The sequence below is a fragment of the Rhinopithecus bieti genome, unplaced genomic scaffold (genome assembly GCF_001698545.2).
Source record: "Rhinopithecus bieti isolate Rb0 unplaced genomic scaffold, ASM169854v2 scaffold_3856, whole genome shotgun sequence".
NCBI classification, from domain to species: domain Eukaryota; kingdom Metazoa; phylum Chordata; class Mammalia; order Primates; family Cercopithecidae; genus Rhinopithecus; species Rhinopithecus bieti.
The window spans coordinates 3,196,790-3,216,401 of record NW_016804410.1 but is presented as its reverse complement, the minus strand read 5'-3'; the positions used below and the strand labels follow the sequence as shown (position 1 = coordinate 3,216,401).

Here is a 19,612-nt window from a genome sequence, read left to right as displayed (position 1 = left end):
AGAAATGTAAAAAAGCCATTCCATGATTTTTTTTTTTTTTCAGTTCTGCCAACGATTTATCTTCAGAAGACAAGCAGATGAGGAGACAAAACCTACTGATGTGGGTACTCAAGCAGGAACCCCCCTCTTGCACCGGCGACTCAAGTGGGAAGAAGGTAGGAAATCAACAGCACAGGGGAAAGAAAGGGAAAAGGAGTTTGGAAACAAGATAAGACAGGCTTCTTTTGAATAATGGAGAGGACTCTTAGAAAAAAGAAAAGAAACAGAATAAATTTTTATTCACTGATTCCATTTCAGCGCAGCAAATGCTCATTGGCTTTAATCAATTGCTTTCTTACAGAATTTTGTCCATATGTATGTGACAAAATCCGCGGTCATTTAATGACAGACTTAGAATGTGTGCTGAGAATGAAACCGTTGAGATTTCCTTGTCTTTCTTCCTTTCAGTAAAAATCAGGAAGGGGAGAAAGGGAGGGGGTGAGGGTGGGGCAAGGAGAGCAATATTTTATAAAAGTGACAACACGTTTCGCATTTGAATTATTTATTTTCCCTGATGGAGTTTCAAGTGGGTTATTGCAAGGAAAGGAAAAACTGGAAATTGACCAAACATGGTCCAGGCTGGGGATGACGAGTTTAGTAGGGGCTTTATTGGGGGCCTCCTAAGCGATTCAGGAGAGAATGAATCTCTCACAAGTTCCCTTCTCATGGGATCACTGACTAAGCTTCCCCAAATCAGGGTGCAGCAACAAAATCAGGGTGCAGCATCTTTTAAGTGGGCTTAAGACCCACTTAAAAGCTTATCATAGTGAGATGTTGGGAAGACAAAGTTTTAGACTTTTATAGAGCAGACAATGCTTCCTTTTGAACCAAACAAAAGACAAGATATATGAGATGAGGAAAAAAAGCTTCTGTCTAAAAGCCTGACGTGTGTAAGACTTTCCCTCCACTGTTGTTTTCCCTTTGGTTTGGTAAGAATGTGGTGAGTGAAGTAAAAAGATAAGGCGAGAAGAACCACAGAGACCCCCTCGAAGCGTAAAACTCTGTTTATTAAGAGTGAGAACGTTCAGTGGCCTGTGACCTTCCCTTTCCTAGGCCACCATCCCCAAGGCTTGGCTCTTCCCTGCCTTGCTCTGGGTGGTCCAGGCAAGGCCCTGGAAGGGGGTACTGAGGGTGGGGGAGACAGCTGTGTCCTTCTGTGCCACTTCCTCCCTGTGCTGGTGTTTCAGCAGCAATCTGCCCCTCTGCGATGGCAGCCTGTCCACAGCTCTAGTGCCCACAGACTTGGGGACCCCCTTCCTTCCCCTTGTCTGACTCTTCAGGCCTACAGTGGTAAGGGCTTCCCACTGTGCTTATCTCTGGGTACCTCAGCCTCTCTGGCTGTATTTTCTTAATCCTGTTCCCTACTCTGTAAACAGACCCCACTTTAAGTTCACCTCAGCCCTCTTAATGGGATTCTCTTTCATGGGATTCTGACTGATAGAGTGGGGCTAAAAATATCTCAAACCTGAAAGAAGCTGAGAGGAGCTGAAATTTCGAGTTGCAGAAACCTGGATGCTTGCCACGATATAGAGGAGGGCAAACCATTTATTATTGATACAATTTCAGGCAAATAGGTTATAGAAATTCCAGGTACAAAAGATCTGAAGAGATGACTAAAAACCAACTAGGATTAATTACATTAATCATGGACTTTTAAAATCACCAGAACCACCAGCTGCTCAACTACAAAGTCCAAAAAGACTTCAAGAATTATTCAAAACTAAATAATGTCAATTCTCTAGAATGATTTATTCAAATTTAAGTAGGCCAGACTCACAATTTGGAGCACAGCTCTTTAATACATATAGATTCTAATTTTCTAAAAGAGAAAGAAAAATGGATTTGTTACTTGACTATTAGAAAATTCGTTGCATATTTCAAAAGCAAGAGAACTTAGCTGTCTGCCTGTTTCCAGTCTGAGGTATAAATGTTTACCTCATCATATATTAAGTATCTATAGATTATGCTCAATACTTTTTGCAAAATGTAGCATAAAGTCACTACTCATGCCTTTAATATAGACAACAACAATGTAATTTTAGAAAATGTGAATAAGTTTTCTTCCTAGCTTTTGATTTTTTATTTTTATTTTTTTTAGCTTTGGCTTTATCCTTCTTTTAGGTAGTGGCTAGCATTATGGATTAATTACTTAATACACTTTTGTTGCCTTAGAATTCACTGAGCTGAAATGAAGTGAGAGCTACGATGCTCTCAGAATATTCTTAAAATGTGCTGCAAAGAAGCCTGGGTGAGTAGAAAAAAATAAAAGGAATGGTGGATACAAGTCAAGGTTAAAATGAGGTAGGAACTAAATATTATACTGGCACTTGGGGTTAGTATTTATGAATTGTTACTTTCTGGCAATGCTCTATTCTTTTGTATCTTCTTTGGGACAGAAAATTCCATAAGAAAGAGCTTTCCAGGAAGAGCTTGTCCCTAAGCTTATGGGCTCAGGGTTTGAACAAAGCATCTCTTCCAAGACCTTGTGAATAATATGCATATGGTCCATATAACTTCACAAAGTAAAGTTAAATGAACGCATTCTTTTCCTGCTATTAGACCCCGTTTATCGCACTAGCTGCTGGTGACTTGAGCGCTCCTTTCCAAGCCTCTTGAGAGTTCTGCTCTAACAACACTGCCCCCTAGTGTTCTCTCGCTTTGGTGCAACGTGAGTAAAAAAACCACAAGATTTACTTTCAATACACACACACTGTATTCATCAGTGTTTTGCTATAGAGAATGTAAGATATCTTTCTGTAAATTATTTAGATATTTAATCTTATTTATTTATCCCAATAAGATATTAAAGCATGCTAAGCTGGAATGATTTTTTTTCATAAATGGGTAAAGGCAAAAGTAAAAGTTTAGATACTATTAAATAATTCCTGATCTAATAAACGGAGACAAATTACCTAACATTTTTGGGCACCTATTACGTTAGACATGTAAGAAATACTGTATTAAAAGTGAAGTCTGAGTAAGCCTAATTCAGTACTTAACTTTTAAAGTTAGAAACATTCTAAATACATTTATTAATTTGATCTCAAATTTGGGGAAAATAGTAAAGATGGAAGAGAGAAAAGGGAGAATTTAAAAATTTTACATATCTAAGTGGTTTGGTATTATGTTTTAATTGAAAAATATTTTAAACCAGTCCATTCTGATAAGACGTAGAAATTCTACTTGCAGCTTTAGGACAAAGTGAATTTAAAACAAAGGCTTTCTACTTGAAATGTGGCCAGTGTGACTAAGAAATGGAGTTTCTAAATTCATTTTAATTAAGCTTAAACTTGATTTAAATTTTAAAACTGTACTCAAATCAGTCATTGATAGAACTTTAAGTATAGTTTGTAACAACTTAGGTATCCTGAATCTATTGTTTTCAAATGTAAATTTTAAGATATCTACTTAGATTAAATATTGCGCTAATAAAAATATAGCATTTGAATTGCAAATGCTTGTAAGTGAAAAAATGTACACTACATTTCAAATGTTTCATACAAAGCCAAAGGAAAGTCATATTTCTCATTAATAATTGTTATATTTAGTACATGTTGAAATTGATATTTAGATATGTCAAAATACATTATTAAAATTAATTATATTGGTTAAAAAAATAAAAGTTTTCTAATAGTATAGAAATCATAACTATGTATTTATCTATCTGAATAAACTGAGAGAATTGTTTTCAGATTATTAAAAATTAAAAAATTGAAAATATATCTGTTTTCCATGGTGCAGTTCACATACCACTGGTGATAAATTACTTTAGCCAATGCAAATATATAGGCTTTTTATTGTTATGCATTATCTGAGCAATTGTGAAAATGAAACTGAGATATCAAATCTATGATTTTGCAGATATTGATGTTTAGGACTACATTACACATTAATTACAGTGCTCATGTTTATAAATTTTTAGTAACTTTGACCCCACCATTAAAATGGATTAGAAATATAAGTTGCAGACTTTTCTAAATCCTGGGTTTTACTGTTTTTATCCTTCTGGTGTCATTTAACATGTTCCTCTGTCCAGCGTATTTCCTGTAAGTTGTAGTTAGAATTAAGAACACCACCATACAATAGAAATATGAGCCACAAATATGATTTAAAATTTTGTAATACACATTTAAAAAAGAAAAAATAACAATTAAAATTAATTTTAGTAATATAATTTTATTTAACCCAATATGTCAAAAATATTATGTATGTAGTCAATATTAAAAATTATTGAGATAGGTTACTTTTTTTTCATATAAAGTTTTCGCTATCTGGTTTGTATTTTACATGTACAGAACATCTCAATTTGGCCTACTCACATTTCAAATGCTCAGTAGCCACGTGGGACTGGTATTGAATACAGTAGACCCAGGGACATCATCAGATTGAGGTTCAATTTTTGGCCAAAATGCCTGATAGGTGGTGGTGTGTACCTCCACACAGAAGCCTATGTCTGGTGGCCTTTGTGTGATGTTGGCAGTCATTGATTATCATTGTCTACACCCAATAATTCATTAAAGGTTCCAAAATGGCGATACTAGAATTTTAAAATTCCTTCTTCATTTATTAGATGGAATACTTCTATCAAGAGAAACATCTCATCAACTACTTGGTTACTTGGAATAATATGCATAGGGAAGTTAGAAAAAATGGTTGATCTCTTCCTTTTATTTGCTAGTTTTTAAAATAATGATTTTGGTTTCCTTGTATTTTCCAAGGATGATCAATACTATTTTTTTTTTTTTTTTTTTTTTTTTTTGAGGCGGAGTCTCGCTCTGTCACCAGGACTGGAGCGCAGTGGCCGGATCTCAGCTCACTGCAAGCTCCGCCTCCCGGGTCCAAGCCATTCTCCTGCCTCAGCCTCCCGAGTAGCTGGGACTACAGGCGCCCGCCACCTCGCCCGGCTAGTTTTGTATTTTAGTAGAGACGGGGTTTCACCATGTTAGCCAGGATGGTCTCGATCTCCTGACCTTGTGATCCGCCCGTCTCGGCCTCCCAAAGTGCTGGGATTACAGGCTTGAGCCACCGCGCCCGGCCGATCAATACTATTTTATTTTAACAGTATCATTAGGAATTCATGAATTTTAATATTCGATGTGTTTCAGTTCATTGCAGAGTTAACTTAATTGCAGAGTTCTGATATCACCAAAGCAGTTTATGATATTCCAGGTCCATCTTGTACATCATCTATTTCTTCAGGGAGCCTTTGATTCCTTTTAGTGGAAAATGGTATGTAGAGAACATTATCTGTGTGTGAAGGGTTGCAAAGCTAGAAAACATGTATTTTAATAAGATAATATTCATCACGAATTCATGATAATGTTTCCTATTCAAATTCTAGTGCAGGACTTTTTTTACAGTGTCCTTTCCCTGTCAAATTTCAAATTTTATTGACACGAATACAATTATTCATTTGCTGTATTCATAATACACACGTGTAACAGTCGAATAAATATAAGACTACCACTAGCAAAATGATTACAAAAGTCAGCTTAAGATAGTTTGCAGTTGTTTCTGTCCTTATGATAAGATTCCGCTAAAACAGTCAAATTACTGTGTTTTACAGTCACTTGGAATAGTCCCTTAGGTGCTGTTCTGCCACCTACTGGATAGACAGGCTCAATAGTCTTATTTTACTTTTGATGTTTAGGAATCACTTTATTTTAAATTTAATTTTGCTTTATAATAATGCAAAGCTTTACAGGACTCTAAAGTCAAATTTACAAAACAAGTCTAGTTTTTCTTCCTGTCTCCTCAATCTTATTTCCTTTCTCTACCTTTAAATATTTTATCTTTAAATGCTGTGATTTCTATGTCCGTTAGTATATATTTGTACATAATTTGTAGACAAATTATACAAAATTGATATATATTTGTATTTTTTTATCCCCTATCTCCTTTGTTAGATAATTGGTAGCATACTATACAGACTTTTCTCCACCTGAAACATACATATTATTATTAAAAGTTTATATGTATATAACCTGGAGTGTTGGATTTTACTTTGTTAGGTAATCTGGAAATCTTTTTATAAATGTAAATTTAATCAGTAAATGTATTTTTAGGATCCAAATGCTTGGCATCACCTTTGTCACATCTGTTACATGTATTTCCATCCATACAAGCATGCAAACATATTCACATCTATATACCCGTGACTACCTCTATCTTTATTGCCTTACATTTCTACCCTTCTCCTATGTGGTCGATATCAAGGCTGCTCCATGAACTGTTTGCTACCAAGCTATGATGACTTGTGAATAGACAGTAAAAACAACAACAACAAAACACATTTAGAAACATTTAATTTGATATTGCCACTAAATTCAAGTATATGATTTTGTATATTACAAGTGTCGCTTACAAATTATTGGGGAAAAAAAGTAGTCCTTCACTACAGAGTCTGAAAAGCACTTGCCTACATTATTTGCTTGTGTGCATGTGTTCTCTCTCTTGCACCTATCTTTTTGTTTTGTGGGTTTTCTTGAGACAGGGTCTCACTCTGTCATCTAGGCTAAAGTGCAGTGGCACCAATATAGCTCATTGCAACCTCAAACTTCTGGGATCAAGGGATTGTCCCGCCTCAGCCTCCTAAACAGCTGAGACTACAGGCACATGCCACTGTGCCTGGCTAATTTTTAAAATGTTTTATAGGGAATAGGGTTCTCACTTTGTTGCCCAGGCTGGTCTTGAACTCCTGAGCTCAAGCAATCCTCCCACCTTGGCCTCCCAAAAAGCAGGGATTACAAGTGTGAACCACTGCACCCAGACTCTTTTTGTATTTAGAAATGTTTGTGCTATTTTGTTCTGAGCCCTTTATTAACATCTTTATATAATCTAGAATTTTATTAATATCTGTAAATAATACCTTTAGTCCCATTTTACTTTTCCCCATCCTACTATGAATAAAATTGAAATTAGCTAATAATCCCTTTTTAACCTTCTCCCCTGTTCCCTGGCATCTATTTTCAACAGGTATGTTTTTATTCTCCATTGATATCCTTGAGGCAATCACAGAGCTTATTCTACTTTTTATATTCTCTTTCCAGTTTATGCCCCTCCTCATTTTTGACAGTTAATTGTATACAGAGAAAATGGCCATCACATTTTATACTCTCTCCCTTGTAAACTACAGACATTATGAGTTACACAAAAAATGTCTACTTAATGCTCACCGCCAGTTCTATTGTCGATGTCTCTTAAGTCGTATTGGTTTTCTGAGGCTTGGTCTCCATAAATTCCCCAGGAAAGGCTCACAGGAACATTACTCCCTGAGTTCTTGTATGTTTATCAAGAATTGTGACCATGGTATTTAAAGATCAGTGTTGCTGGGTATAAAATCTTTAGCTCACATCTGCTTTCCTTAATATTTCTTAAATATTTTATACCATTGTCTTCTGGCATAAAGCATTGTCAAAAAGTCTGATGACAATCTGATTTTCTTTCTCTTACAAGGGATACTGACCTTTTAATTAGTGCCAAAAAAACCCCTTTTTTCTTTTTATTTAAAGGTCAATAGTTTTACTAGACTATGTTTATATGTGGCCCATTCTGGGTCAGTAATTTTACTAGACTGTGTTTATATGTGGCCCATTCTGGGCCAATTTCACCAGATAGGTCCTTTCAAATGTTGGGTAAGTATATTTTTAGGTCAGAAAAGTAGGTTTTGAATTATAATTGATAATATTTCTTCTTTCATTACATTGATCTTCTTTTTTAGGTACTTCTATTTCATGTTCTTTGGTTCTCCTATTCCTACTGTCTATGCCTTTTTCATATATATTTTAAAATCTTTTATTTTAAAATATTCATTCTTTCCTTTTCTATTTTCTTAAGGAACTTTCTGTGGTGTTCATTTACTGTTTTGTTTCTTCTAGTCTAGTCTAAAATTTCGAAATAAGTTTTCCTTCAACTCTAATATTTTCTATTTCTATAAACTCCTTTTCAAGTCTGTTTTTTCAAATTAGCTTCTTTTTGAGTTCTTAAAATTCTGGGTTATGCTGTTCTTTAAAAGCTATCTTTTTTTTCCAGCTTGATTTAAAATATTAGGCTAAATTTTCTTCTGTTTTGTTTGCGTATCTTTCTGGCATGCTTTTATTGTCTGCAGAGACATTACATTCCTCAATTCATTTTTCTTTATGATAGATTCGATGGCCATTTTTTTCTTTTTTAATGTTTAAGTGAGATGAGTTTTCTTGTACTCTTAGAAGGGAAGAGTGAACCAGCATAGCTTCCTAGCCCTAGAGATTTAGAGCTGCCTTTTCTGTTATTTTTGGATGTGTTTACAAATACGTATCTGATATCTGTTGGCTCTTTGCTCCTCCCTCCACTTGCATCTGCGTCTTCTTTCTTTTGCCTCCTTTGCTCCTATTTGTCTATTTCCTGCTCAATTTGGAATCTACGCCAGTAGTTTCTCCTCAATGTGGGGTTTTGCTGTGGAGGAGACGGCTATTACGGGTCCCTTTAGGGTCCATGGGGCACAGGCTGCTCCAACACAAGCTGGTTCTCTTGTGTTCACCCACAAGTTGGAGGCAGCAGGACTTAGGGGTTTCAGCTGCCCTTCCCAGAGTGGCCACCAAGCCTTACAGTGGGTACTTGTGAACCGTTTTTGTTTCTCTGCCTCTTGGGGCCATCAGAAGTCCCTTTGTCCTCTTTTCATTTCCTCTGATGTGTTGAAGACACTATACAGGTCTTAATCTCACCAGTAGTTTATTCCAGCCCACATATATTTGGAGGGATTTATAGGGAGGGATATTTATAGGGATATGTTTTCCCGCTGCCTTATTGGAGATGTTGTCTGGGAGGTTTTGCTTTTGTTATCTTAGTTGCTCTGTTTCCATGGGGTGGTTGGAGAGATGGATAAATTATGCCACCTTACCACCACTTTCCTAATTACTTTAAGCAACCAAACTTTTAGTCTACTTCTGTTGTACTTTGTTAGTAAGCATCTACCTGCCTGTCTATGTTAACAGGTTTTCTGATGTGCTATACAGTTGACCTTTGAAGAATACAGGTTTGAACTGCACGGGTCCATTTACAAGTGGATTTTCTTCTGCCTCTCCCCCGCTGCCCCCACCCTGAGACAGCAAGACCAGACCCATCTCTTCCTCCTGCTCAGACTACTCAACGTGAGGATATGGATAAAGACCTTTATCATGACCCACTCTACTTCTACTTAATGAAATATGTTTTCTCTTCCTTATGATTTTCTCAATAATACTTTTTTCTTCTAGCTAACTTTATGGTAAGAATACAATGTGTAATACATATTACATATAACATACAACATATGCGTTCAATGACGATGTTATTGGTAAGGTTTCCAGTCAACAGTAGGTTATTAGTAGTTAAGTTTCTGGAGAGTCAAAAATTAAACACGATGACTGTGACCCTTTGGGGTTGGTTCTCCTAAACTCCACATTATTTCGGGGTCAACTATTATTTAATCAGCATGGTCATATTGATGTCCATGCATATTAATACTTGAGACCTCAATAGAGAATATGTCCATAGTTCAGGGATCTATTGATGTCTTTCTACACTGCCAGGTCACTCTCTCTCTCCCCTTCCCAGTCTGTGAAGAGTCTTTGCGTGTCTCTTTGTTGCCACTGTCTTGAGTCTTCTGGATGCTGATACAAGACCAATTGAATGTGGATCGTCCATCTGAAGTGCTCCTGTGTGATTACTAGGCCACGGGACAGCCACAAACATCACTCCTTCCTTTCCTCCCCTAACAGGCTTTGAGCCCTGATTCTTCATCAGGGTGGTAGAAGATAAGTCTTAGAGAACCATGATCCCTGTGGGAACACATTAAAATGATGGGGGAATATACTGGGAGGAAACAATAGCTTGATAAAAGCTTCCCAGTTGGTTCTAATGGACCTCCTCAGGGCTGTAGTTGGATCCTCTGCTCTGGGTAGAGACGGGCTGGGTGCCATGGAATTGGCCATGGGTCCAGATCACCTGGGCATCCTCAGGCACATGACTGGGAAATGACTGACTGAGATTTAAGGGATAGGAGAAAAGAGAGAAAAGAAGGCAGCAGCCCAAGGATGTAATTTCTTTTGGACCCATCTTCTTTTCAGGTGTTTAATATTGTCTTTTTTTTTTTTTGAAAGCTAACAGATTTATCTTGAAAGCATTTATAGTTATTCCTGCTTAATGTGTAGCTAAGAAATTCTTTCAACTCTAAACAGAAAATAAAGAATTTCATTTTACAGGTAGAGATAAAAGGTATTGAATGGGAAAGTTTGAAAGAGCTGGCATTTGGGGTGAAAGTGTCTCCATCAAAGAAAAACTGATGACATCAGATCTGTGACTGTTTTAATAGAGGGAGAGAATACAGGAAGGCAGACGGGCTGGGCAGGGGGATGTAAGAGATAGGGAGCAGCAACTGGATGCTGGAAATGGTCATAAACTTCTAATTTCATAAGTGTGTTTATCTTCACTTGTGCACAGAAAAATAAAGGCACTGTGTGGGTATATTAATGGTCTATATGAATGCCAGGACTGGTACAGCCTCGGGCTTTAGGAAGGAAGATGGTCAAGTATTTGGTAAGATGATTTGAAGACAAATAAGTGTCAAAGAACTGATGGTCTGACTTGAGTCTTGGTGTATGATGTAAGAGCTTAGCAGATTATAATATTCAGGATAATTTCTGAGGAATCCACAGAAGCTACAGTGTCCAGGGCATATTAGTAACTGAGGGTCACATAATTAAACAAATAATTCTTACAGATGGTTCATTTGTAAGTTAGTAGGCATTTCTGCTATAAGCAAAAATGTTGTCATTTTGACTTCAGAGATATAGACAAGTTTATATTTCTGAGGCACTTATGTTTTCTCTATTGTGGATGATGTATCTTCCATTACTAAAGAAGGATCATAGGAATTGAGGTAATTGAAACACAGTTCTCCTCTCTATGGTATTAATATTTTCCCCAATGATTGTTTTTCTTTTCCTGTTTCCTGGATATGACAGAGCACATGGTGTAAATACCGAATAGCTCGGGGAACAGCTACCCCCAAGGCCCTCTGCCTTCCTCCTGCTCTCCCAGGCAGTCCCTTCTTCCCCTTTCTCTTCCGAATTAACCTGTTCTTCACCTGGATGTTAACATTATTCAGCCCCTTTCCCCAGTCAAAGTTACTGTTCTATATTTAGCCTTGAAATACAGACAAATTAGACTACTAGAATATTCACTGATCAATAATGTGAAAAAACAGAAGAGAGAAATTATGAGTCAGAACAGGAAAAACAGTGAGTCACCAGAGTGCATCTCTATTCTATTAATTTCAACTGCACGGTCTATAATAACCAATGTTATTATATTGCCACCACTTTCCTAATTACTTTAAGCAACGAAACTTTTAGTCTACTTCTGTTGTACTTTGTTAGTAAGCATCTACCTGCCTGTCTATGTTAACAGGTTTTCTGATGTGCTATACAGTTGACTTCATCCAAATAACGTATGTGAAACCACAAAGGAATTCAAGCTGCAGACAACACATTTAAGAGGTTACAATATCAGTGTTGAGCTTGGGGACATAGAATAGAGCATTGATTTCTGATAAATTATTGTGCATTGACAGTTTTGGCACGGGCATTTCTTTCTGTATTATGGTTCCATAAAAAGTCAGTTTGAGCCCATTAATTGCCTCAGAGGGAAGTGAGTGTGTGTGTGTGTTAGGTGGAATGTGCTGGATTCGGGAGGCGTAGTGGGATGCTAGAAATTTAGATGTACATGCCCAATAACGTTAGCCTTTTATATTTTAATTTAGGATATCTGGGCTCCATGCTTCCCTGACGCTTCCCAACCATGACTTACTGTTCTTAGTGCTGTTGTCATTCAATCGGGATTTCTCTCGAGCAGACCCGCTAGTGGCATTCAGTGGATCCCAGAATAGATTTAGCCTGTTGGGAGCATAATGCATGTTTTAGTCTCCTGGTCACATACAAATGAAATAGCAGGGGGACAAAATATTGGAATTTAGGAGGGCCCTATGACTTGATTTTCTTTTGCATATTAGACAGACTTCTCAGATGTTTGAAGCTTTGAATTGTTATGTTTAATTACTTAAACTGAAAAAGTCTAAGACTGAATTCACTTTTTTTCTCTAAACATTTTTCCTTCTGAATTTCTTTGTTGTGCTTTGGTGATCCTCTATTCCCCAGCTGCCCAGTTTTCCAAATTTTTAAAATATAGTTACCCAGTTCAATTATTTATTCAACAAGTATCTATACTGCTGGCATGTTGTGTGAGTCACATACTGGGCACTCTGGGATGGAGAGATGGGTCAGCGCCCACCCTTGGGAGTTTACAATTTAGCAGGTCCCCTTCTGCATCCTCTCCCTCCTGTCCCTCCCGTCAAGTGCACCTGTGTCTTTAGCATCTTCCTTCCCATCCCTATTGCAGCTGCTCTGATAGGAGCCTTCTCTATCACACCTGGCCCACAGCAATCAAGTGCTCCATGGTTTCAGGGAGCCTAAAAGCTACAGCTTCAAAATCCAGTTTCTCACTCTCTAACCTCTTTCAGTAGTTCTCAACCTTGGTTCTGCATCAAATGCATTGGTAATTTTTTTTATCTGGCTGTTTTTGACACAGATGCCCAGGAACCCTTTTGTAGAGGGCTTGGTTCATATGTAATCTCTCAATGGTGCTTTCCTTGGGCTTCCAGACAAGAGACAATTGTTCATTCCTCTGTGTGTCTAGTTCTTTATACTTCACTTTTACGGATTACATTGGTATTCCTGTGCCACTCTGTCCATTCCACTAGACCACGACAGCACTGAGGCCAAGAAATGCTACCCTGCTCAGCTTTCCGTAAGTATTAGTTCCTTTTACCCTATCTTTAATGCCTAATGATGGACATAAGTTCTTGCTACATCTTCATTTTATCAAGTATTCTTCTCTTGTCATTTTGATTACAGGGAAAATAGCAACCATGGGAGACTAGCAAAGCTCCTGCATTCTGTTTGTCTTTTAGGGCCAGGGCACGGCTAAATTGTGTTTGAAAGAACAGAAAATAAGTTGTTCCAGTTTTCTCTTAGAAAAACTCCAAGCAGCACTTGCAATTCCAGCATTCTCTTCTCTCCATGGGAAGCACCATTTCATGTCTCATTTCTTCATTAATACTCTCTTTTCCCTGTCCCCAAGAAAACTACCACTCTATTCTCACCAACCAGTATAAAGTTAATTATTCTTGACAAGAACGGAGGTCACTCTAAGAGTGCTACTCCAGCTGTGGAACTTCACCTGGTTGAATGTTTGCAGTCACAGTTGGAGGAGTGTGAATCATAGTTATCACAAGCAGCCTAACTTATCAACCCTTTTGAGTTATGTGTCCCTGGAAAAATTAGTGCCTCTGTTCCCTACCCAACCCCTGGCTTTTTTTTTTTTGAGACAGGGTCTTGCTCTGTTGCCCAGGCTGGAGTGCAGTGGCACAACCACAGCTCACTGCATCCTTGACCCCCAGTGTTCAGGTGATCATCCTACCTCACCCTCTCAAATAGCTGAGACTACCGGGAACTAGCACCATACCTGGCTAATGTTTAAACTTCTTCTGTAGATACAAGTTCTCACTCTGCTCTCCAGGCTGATGTTGCACTCCTGGCCTCAAGATATCCTCCTACCCCAGCCTACTAAAGTGCTGGGATTACAGGTGTGAGCCACTGCACCCAGATAGTTCATGGAACAATGCAGTGTTCTATGAAGTGCAATGTTTAACTGAATAAGAAACACAGTAATTGTATAGAAATAGGGCTGTAGTGAGGAGTGAATGGGATAACACAGGTTAAAACTATCAATGTAGCACCTGGCCCATGCTAAGCATTCAATACAAGAATAACCCTGGTAACACATATTATCTTCATCATAGTCAGAGATTTTGAAAAGACTCCCTGGGAATAATCATGGACTTTGGAGCCTAGGACAGAGGCAGAGCTTCATGCTCCCGGGGCAGCTCCAGGAGATGCTGACTGGAAGGGTTGAAAGGACAAGGACTGAAGAGTGGCTGAAGAGCGAGTGACCCTTAACGGAGCATTCGGGTTCCAACCCCAATGTTTCCCCTTGTGCTGTTTTGTTACTTCCTTTTTTTTTTTTTTTTCTGAGACGGAGTCTCGCTCTGTCGCCCAGGCTGGAGTGCGGTGGCCGGATCTCAGCTCGCTGCAAGCTCCGCCTCCCGGGTTCGCGCCATTCTCCTGCCTCAGCCTCCGAGTAGCTGGGACTGCAGGCGCCCGCCACCTCGCCCGGCTAATTTTTTGTATTTTTTTTTTAGTAGAGACGGGGTTTCACCGTGGTAGCCAGGATGGTCTCGATCTCCTGACCTCGTGATCCGCCCGTCTCGGCCTCCCAAAGTGCTGGGATTACAGGCTTGAGCCACCGCGCCCGGCCTTGTTACTTCCTTAAAATCATTTCATTGCTGGCCGGGTGCGGTGGCTTATGCCTGTAATCCTAGCACTTTGGGAGGCGAAGGCTAGCGGATCACCTGAGCTCAGGAGTTCAAGACTAGCCTGGCCATGTACTAAAAAATACAAAAGTTAGCTGGGCCTGGTGGCAGGCACCTGTAATCCCAGCTACTAGGGGGCGGAAGGGGGGGGTGGGCTGAGGCAGGAGAATCACTTGAACACACAAGAGGCGGAGTTTGCAGTGAGCCGAGATTGCGTCACGCACTCCAGCCTGGGCGACAGAACAAGGCTCCGTCTCAAAAACACAAATAACAAAAATAAATAAATAAATAAACCATTTCACTGCTGTGAGGCCTCAGAATAAAACCCTCAAGTTTTCTCAAAAGGGAAATGTGTGTGTGTGTGTGTGTGTGTGTGTGTGTGTGTGTGTGTGTATTGGCTTGCTATCCAATCATTCAGTGGTGATTTATCTCAAGGATTTATAAATATTTATTGCGCAAACACTGTGGATCCTAGTCAGCATTCACTCAGGAACTCAACCTGTCTGTATTTTTAGGTAGTCTTGAGTTGTCTTTCTTTTATTTTGCATGTAAGAGTGGTTCCCCTTTTTGCAGCTTCGTTTTCTGTCAATGGCAAGCTAAAAACCCACATTTGGAAAATATGACTATTCATTTGCTTAATTATCACATAAACTATTTTTTAAAACTGGAATCAGTCACTAACAAATCCTGCTGGGCTGTTTCCTCTGTCTGGACTCCTCCCCACTGGGATTTTTCCACTGAACTTTATGACATACAGTAGCCCTCCGCCCCCTTATCCATAGGAGATAACATGCCAAGATCCTCGGTGGATACCTGATGCCCCAAATAGAACCAAACCCTATGAATAAATAAATACACACACACACACACACACACACACGTAACAACAACAAAGTTATTATGTCCAGCTCTTCTATAAAATAAATATCAACTTGCCATCTCTTTGTAAAATTGCACATCTAGTTATATTTTTTCAGGTATAAACAAAAAATACCTATTTTTTCAAGGTATTTGTATGCCATAGAGTTATTATCTTTGAATCCAAGCAGGAAGGCTTAGCAAAGGCTCTGTACAGAAACCTGTCATGTCTTGTATCAGGCTACAATTTTTTTTAAAGTCAGATTTCTCAAAGACTGGCACAGCAGTTGGATATAAATGGCTTCTGAAGATATATCACATCTGTCCAAAATGAAAATCATTTTCATGCCCAGCAATTGTGAACTTTCCAAATTGCTCTGTGGAAGTGTTTTATTCTCATGCAACGAAAGGCAAAAAAAACCAAAACCAGTGATGGGAAAACATGACAATTCCTATACAACCACCATATGCTTTTGATTCAGATAGTTCAATGCTCAATATGTTGTTTTTTATATTCTTTTTTACTTTTCTGACTTTTGAATCAATACGCAAAATGCGAACTGGATTATTCAAAGGTAGAAGAAGAAATGCTGCTTCTGATAAAACCTTGCTACAGGACGTGGGAAGGGAGTGACAGCCACCGAGTCCTGGGTTCACGCCATTCTCCTGCCTCAGCCTCCTGAGCATCTGGGACTACAGGTGCCCACCATCACGCCTGGCTAATTTTTAAAAATATTTTTAGTAGAGAGGGTTTCACCATGTTAGCCAGGATGGTCTCGAACTCCTGACCTTGTGATCCTCCTGCCTTGGCCTCCCAAAGGGCTGGGATGACCGGCCTAAGCCTCCGTGCCCGGCCGCCACCGAATCTCTTTAGACTTCACTTGTGCTCCAGGCTCCTCATGACTTCCTTCCTCTCCTCACTCTAGCGGAAGTAGAAACTTTTTGCATAATAACAAATGGAAGTTATGCCATGAGTGGGATTCATGTTCCCGTGGTAGACATGGGTTTGTTTAGTAGTTGTTTCAAGCTGAAGAATGACAGTGTCCACCACCCTCCCAGGAATAGGAACCTTTAGGCGAATGAGTCTCCTCACTGGACCAAGGGAACAGTAGCAGGACGGAGTTGGATCATGCATGGATAGGGAGGTAGAGGAGAAGAGAAGCGCTCCAAAGGTTAGAAGGATTCTTAGACTCCCATATCTGGCTGACTTTCTAATGACTGAAGATGTAAAAAGGGCAAGTCATGATCTGCACTACTTACAAGATGAGGCAAGTTCTGTTCTAGAACTTGAGCATGTCTGTGATCCACAAGGAGCACCATTGTCTTGTTTTCTTGTAACAGACTCGACCACAGGACGTGATGCAGGGTTACACACCATTTCTCTAAATATTCCATTGAGATGGAAGTTTCTAATCAGATGATTCTTAATCTGATTTTACTTTGATTGCCACACAGTTTAGTGTAGTGCTTGCTTAGGAGCTGACATAGTAAAATAAAAGTAAAATCAGATTAAGAATCATCAGGGTTGCTGGGTGCAGTGGCTCACACCTGTAATCCTAGTACTTTGGGAGGCCATGGAGAGAGGATCTCTTGGGCCTATGAGTTCAAGGCCAGTCTGAACAACATGGGAAGACTCTGTCTCTACGAAAAAATGTTAAAAAATTAGCCGGGTGTGGTGGCACAGGCCTGTGGTCCCAGCTACTTGGGAGGCTGAGGTTGGGGTAATGCTTGAGCCTGAGAGGTCAAGGATGCAGTGAGCCATGATCGTGTCACTGCACTCCAGCCTTAGTGACAGTGACACTCTGTCTAAAAATAAATGAATAAAATTTAAAAAGATAAAGAATCATGAGGGCACTTATGGCAGTTATCAGAAGGCAAGCCATTCTACATAGTGTTAGGTTTAGCTGTTTGCAATAGAAAACCCAAACTAATAGTGGCCTAAACATAGAGATGCAACCCTCAAGAAAAGCTGTCCAGAGCTGGGCAGTTAGGTGCTGGTATTTTGGTTCTTTGGTATCCAGGGGCCTAGGTGCCTACTATCTTTATGCTCTCCCTTTCTAGAGCCAGCCTCCAAATTTAAGGTCCCCTCATATTCCAAGACAGCTGCTGTAGTGCCAGCCTTCAAGCACAAGGCCAAAAGAGGAAGGAATGAAGCAGTTGAGGCAACAAAAAGCACAGGAATCATACAACTGTGTGGAATGTATATATTTTTTGCTTCCAACTTTATTTATCAAATTTTCCAAGCTATTGGTCCTTTCAGGAGTTGCTCCTCAGCTCCTCTATTCTCATGTGAAAGGAGGTGAGGATGTTACTACTTCAAGATCCACATCTTTTTCCTGTCCCTTTATTCTCATTAATGAATTAGCTGATTCATCAAATGTCTACTGAGCACCTATTAATCATAGGCCCTTGGCTAGTCATTGGAAACACAAGGATGAAAATAAATAAATAAATAAATAAATCCCTCCGGCCAGGCACAGTGGCTCACACCTGTAATCCCAGCACTTTGGGAGGCCAAGGCAAGTGGATCACCTGAGGTCAGAAGTTTGAGACCAGCCTGACCAACATGGTGAAACCCCGTCTCTACTAAAAATATAAAAATTAGCTGGTTGTGGTGACGTGCACCTGTAATCCCAGCTATTCGGGAGGCTGAGGCAGGAGAATTGCTTGAACCCGGGAGGTGGAGGTTGCAGCCAGCAGAGATTGTACCATTGCAATCTCTCTGGGAGACAGAGCAAGACTTTGTCTAAAAAAAAAAAAAAAAAATTCCCTGCCTGCCGTCAGACGCTGTCTGTCTAGTTGTAAAGAGGTTATGAGCATGGTGACCCCACTTTTATAAGTAATACCAGAAGGGGAGGGCATGGGAGAGAAAAGGCTCAAAGAGGGTACAGCCAGGCTTTTCTGAAGCGAGAGAAGCCTTCCCAGAAGACCTGATGTAGGTAAAAGGCTGTTTAGAAACTTCCTAGATTATCAAGGGGATGTGCACATTTCAGACAGAGCAATAGTACCTACAAGGGCAGCAATAAACGAAATAGCCATAGTTTGGGATGGATAGAGTGTAGAATTTGGCAGTGGAGAGGGTGCTGATAACAGTCCTCTGGGCCAGGCATGGTGGCTCATGTCTGTAATCCCAGCACTTTGGGAGGCCGAGTCAGAAGGACTACTTGAGCTCAGGAGTTCAAGACCAGCCTGGGCAACATAGTGAAACCTTGTCTCTACCAAAAAATAAAACTAAAAAAAATTAGCTGGACGTGGTGGTGCAAGCCTGTGGTCCCAGCTACTTGGGAGGCTGAGGTGAGAAGTTCCTTTGAGCCTAGGAGGTCAAGCCTGCAGTGAGCCATGATCACACCACTGAACTCCAGCCTGGGTGAGTTCAGTGGTGTGAACATGACCCTGTCTCAAACATCAACGAAACAAAACCAAACAAATAAAAAAATTTTTCTAACTACTCAGAGAAAATAGCAGGCATGAGCATAAGCACCCAAAGACATGATGCATCTCCAAATGTGATGACATCTGTATCCACCTTTATTTCTTATTGTGGCATCTCAGCTCCCCACACCCAACAGAACAGTTGACTCTACAATGTCCTTGGGCATCTATCTCTCCCTTTCATTCCTCTAACACTACTTCATTTCAAGCCTGATCCCTTGCCACCTGGTGATTACCAAAGCCTTCTAACTGCTTCCAGCCTCAGCACCATTCCCACCTCTCCTGGCCTCTTCAGTATCCTCCCCCAGCCAAGGGAGTGAATGTTCTGAAATGCACATCTGCTTGTTATACCCCTGTCTACACAGAACATACTCTTCGGTGGATCTCCATGGTCCCAAGGTAAAGTTCAGGCTCCTCAGAGCAGCACTGATGGTTCTGACACCTCTGCCCACCTGCCAGCCCCCACTCTGGCACTTCCACACAAAGAATCCCCCAGCCACTGCAAAAACATCTGCCACTGTATAACTGCACCACAGCCTCACAACACAGAATGGCACCAGGGAGAGTTTCAGGGGCCAGGCCTGGGCATGAGACATACTCCTTTTCAGATTCCACTGGCTATCTATCCCAAGCTGCAAAGGGGGCGTGGGAAATGCAGTCTGGCTGTGGCACAAGAGGAAGAGAAAGAGAAAGCTGGTCTTGCTGAGCAGCAGGCTGTCTGCTGTGGGTCCTCTAAACTGGCCTACATATTTGACATTTGTCTTTTTATTCTATAAATTTTCTTTGACTTTCCTGTTAACAGATTGCTCCTGTTCCTTTTTTTTTTTTTTTTTTTTT

General features: G+C 39.9%; 1 protein-coding gene and 1 long non-coding RNA gene across 5 annotated transcripts in view; one reads left to right on the top strand and one right to left on the bottom strand.

The window, feature by feature from the left end:
* DLGAP1 (DLG associated protein 1) overlaps positions 1-19,612 on the bottom strand; it is an 830,806-nt gene that overhangs the window by 356,963 nt on the left and 454,231 nt on the right. For 3 of the 4 annotated variants that reach the window (XM_017867933.1, XM_017867930.1, XM_017867931.1), the window contains exon 4: positions 11,866-11,951. The exons of the other annotated variant lie outside the window; for it this stretch is intronic. The gene's annotated coding sequence lies outside the window, so the exon portion shown is untranslated. The remainder of the gene's footprint in view (positions 1-11,865; positions 11,952-19,612) is intronic. 4 annotated transcript variants of the gene reach the window in all.
* Positions 1-19,612, top strand: part of LOC108526917 (uncharacterized) — a 54,337-nt gene that overhangs the window by 33,563 nt on the left and 1,162 nt on the right. The window contains exons 3-4 of the long non-coding RNA XR_001884637.1: positions 2,212-2,340; positions 2,599-2,707. This is a non-coding gene — a long non-coding RNA (uncharacterized LOC108526917). The remainder of the gene's footprint in view (positions 1-2,211; positions 2,341-2,598; positions 2,708-19,612) is intronic.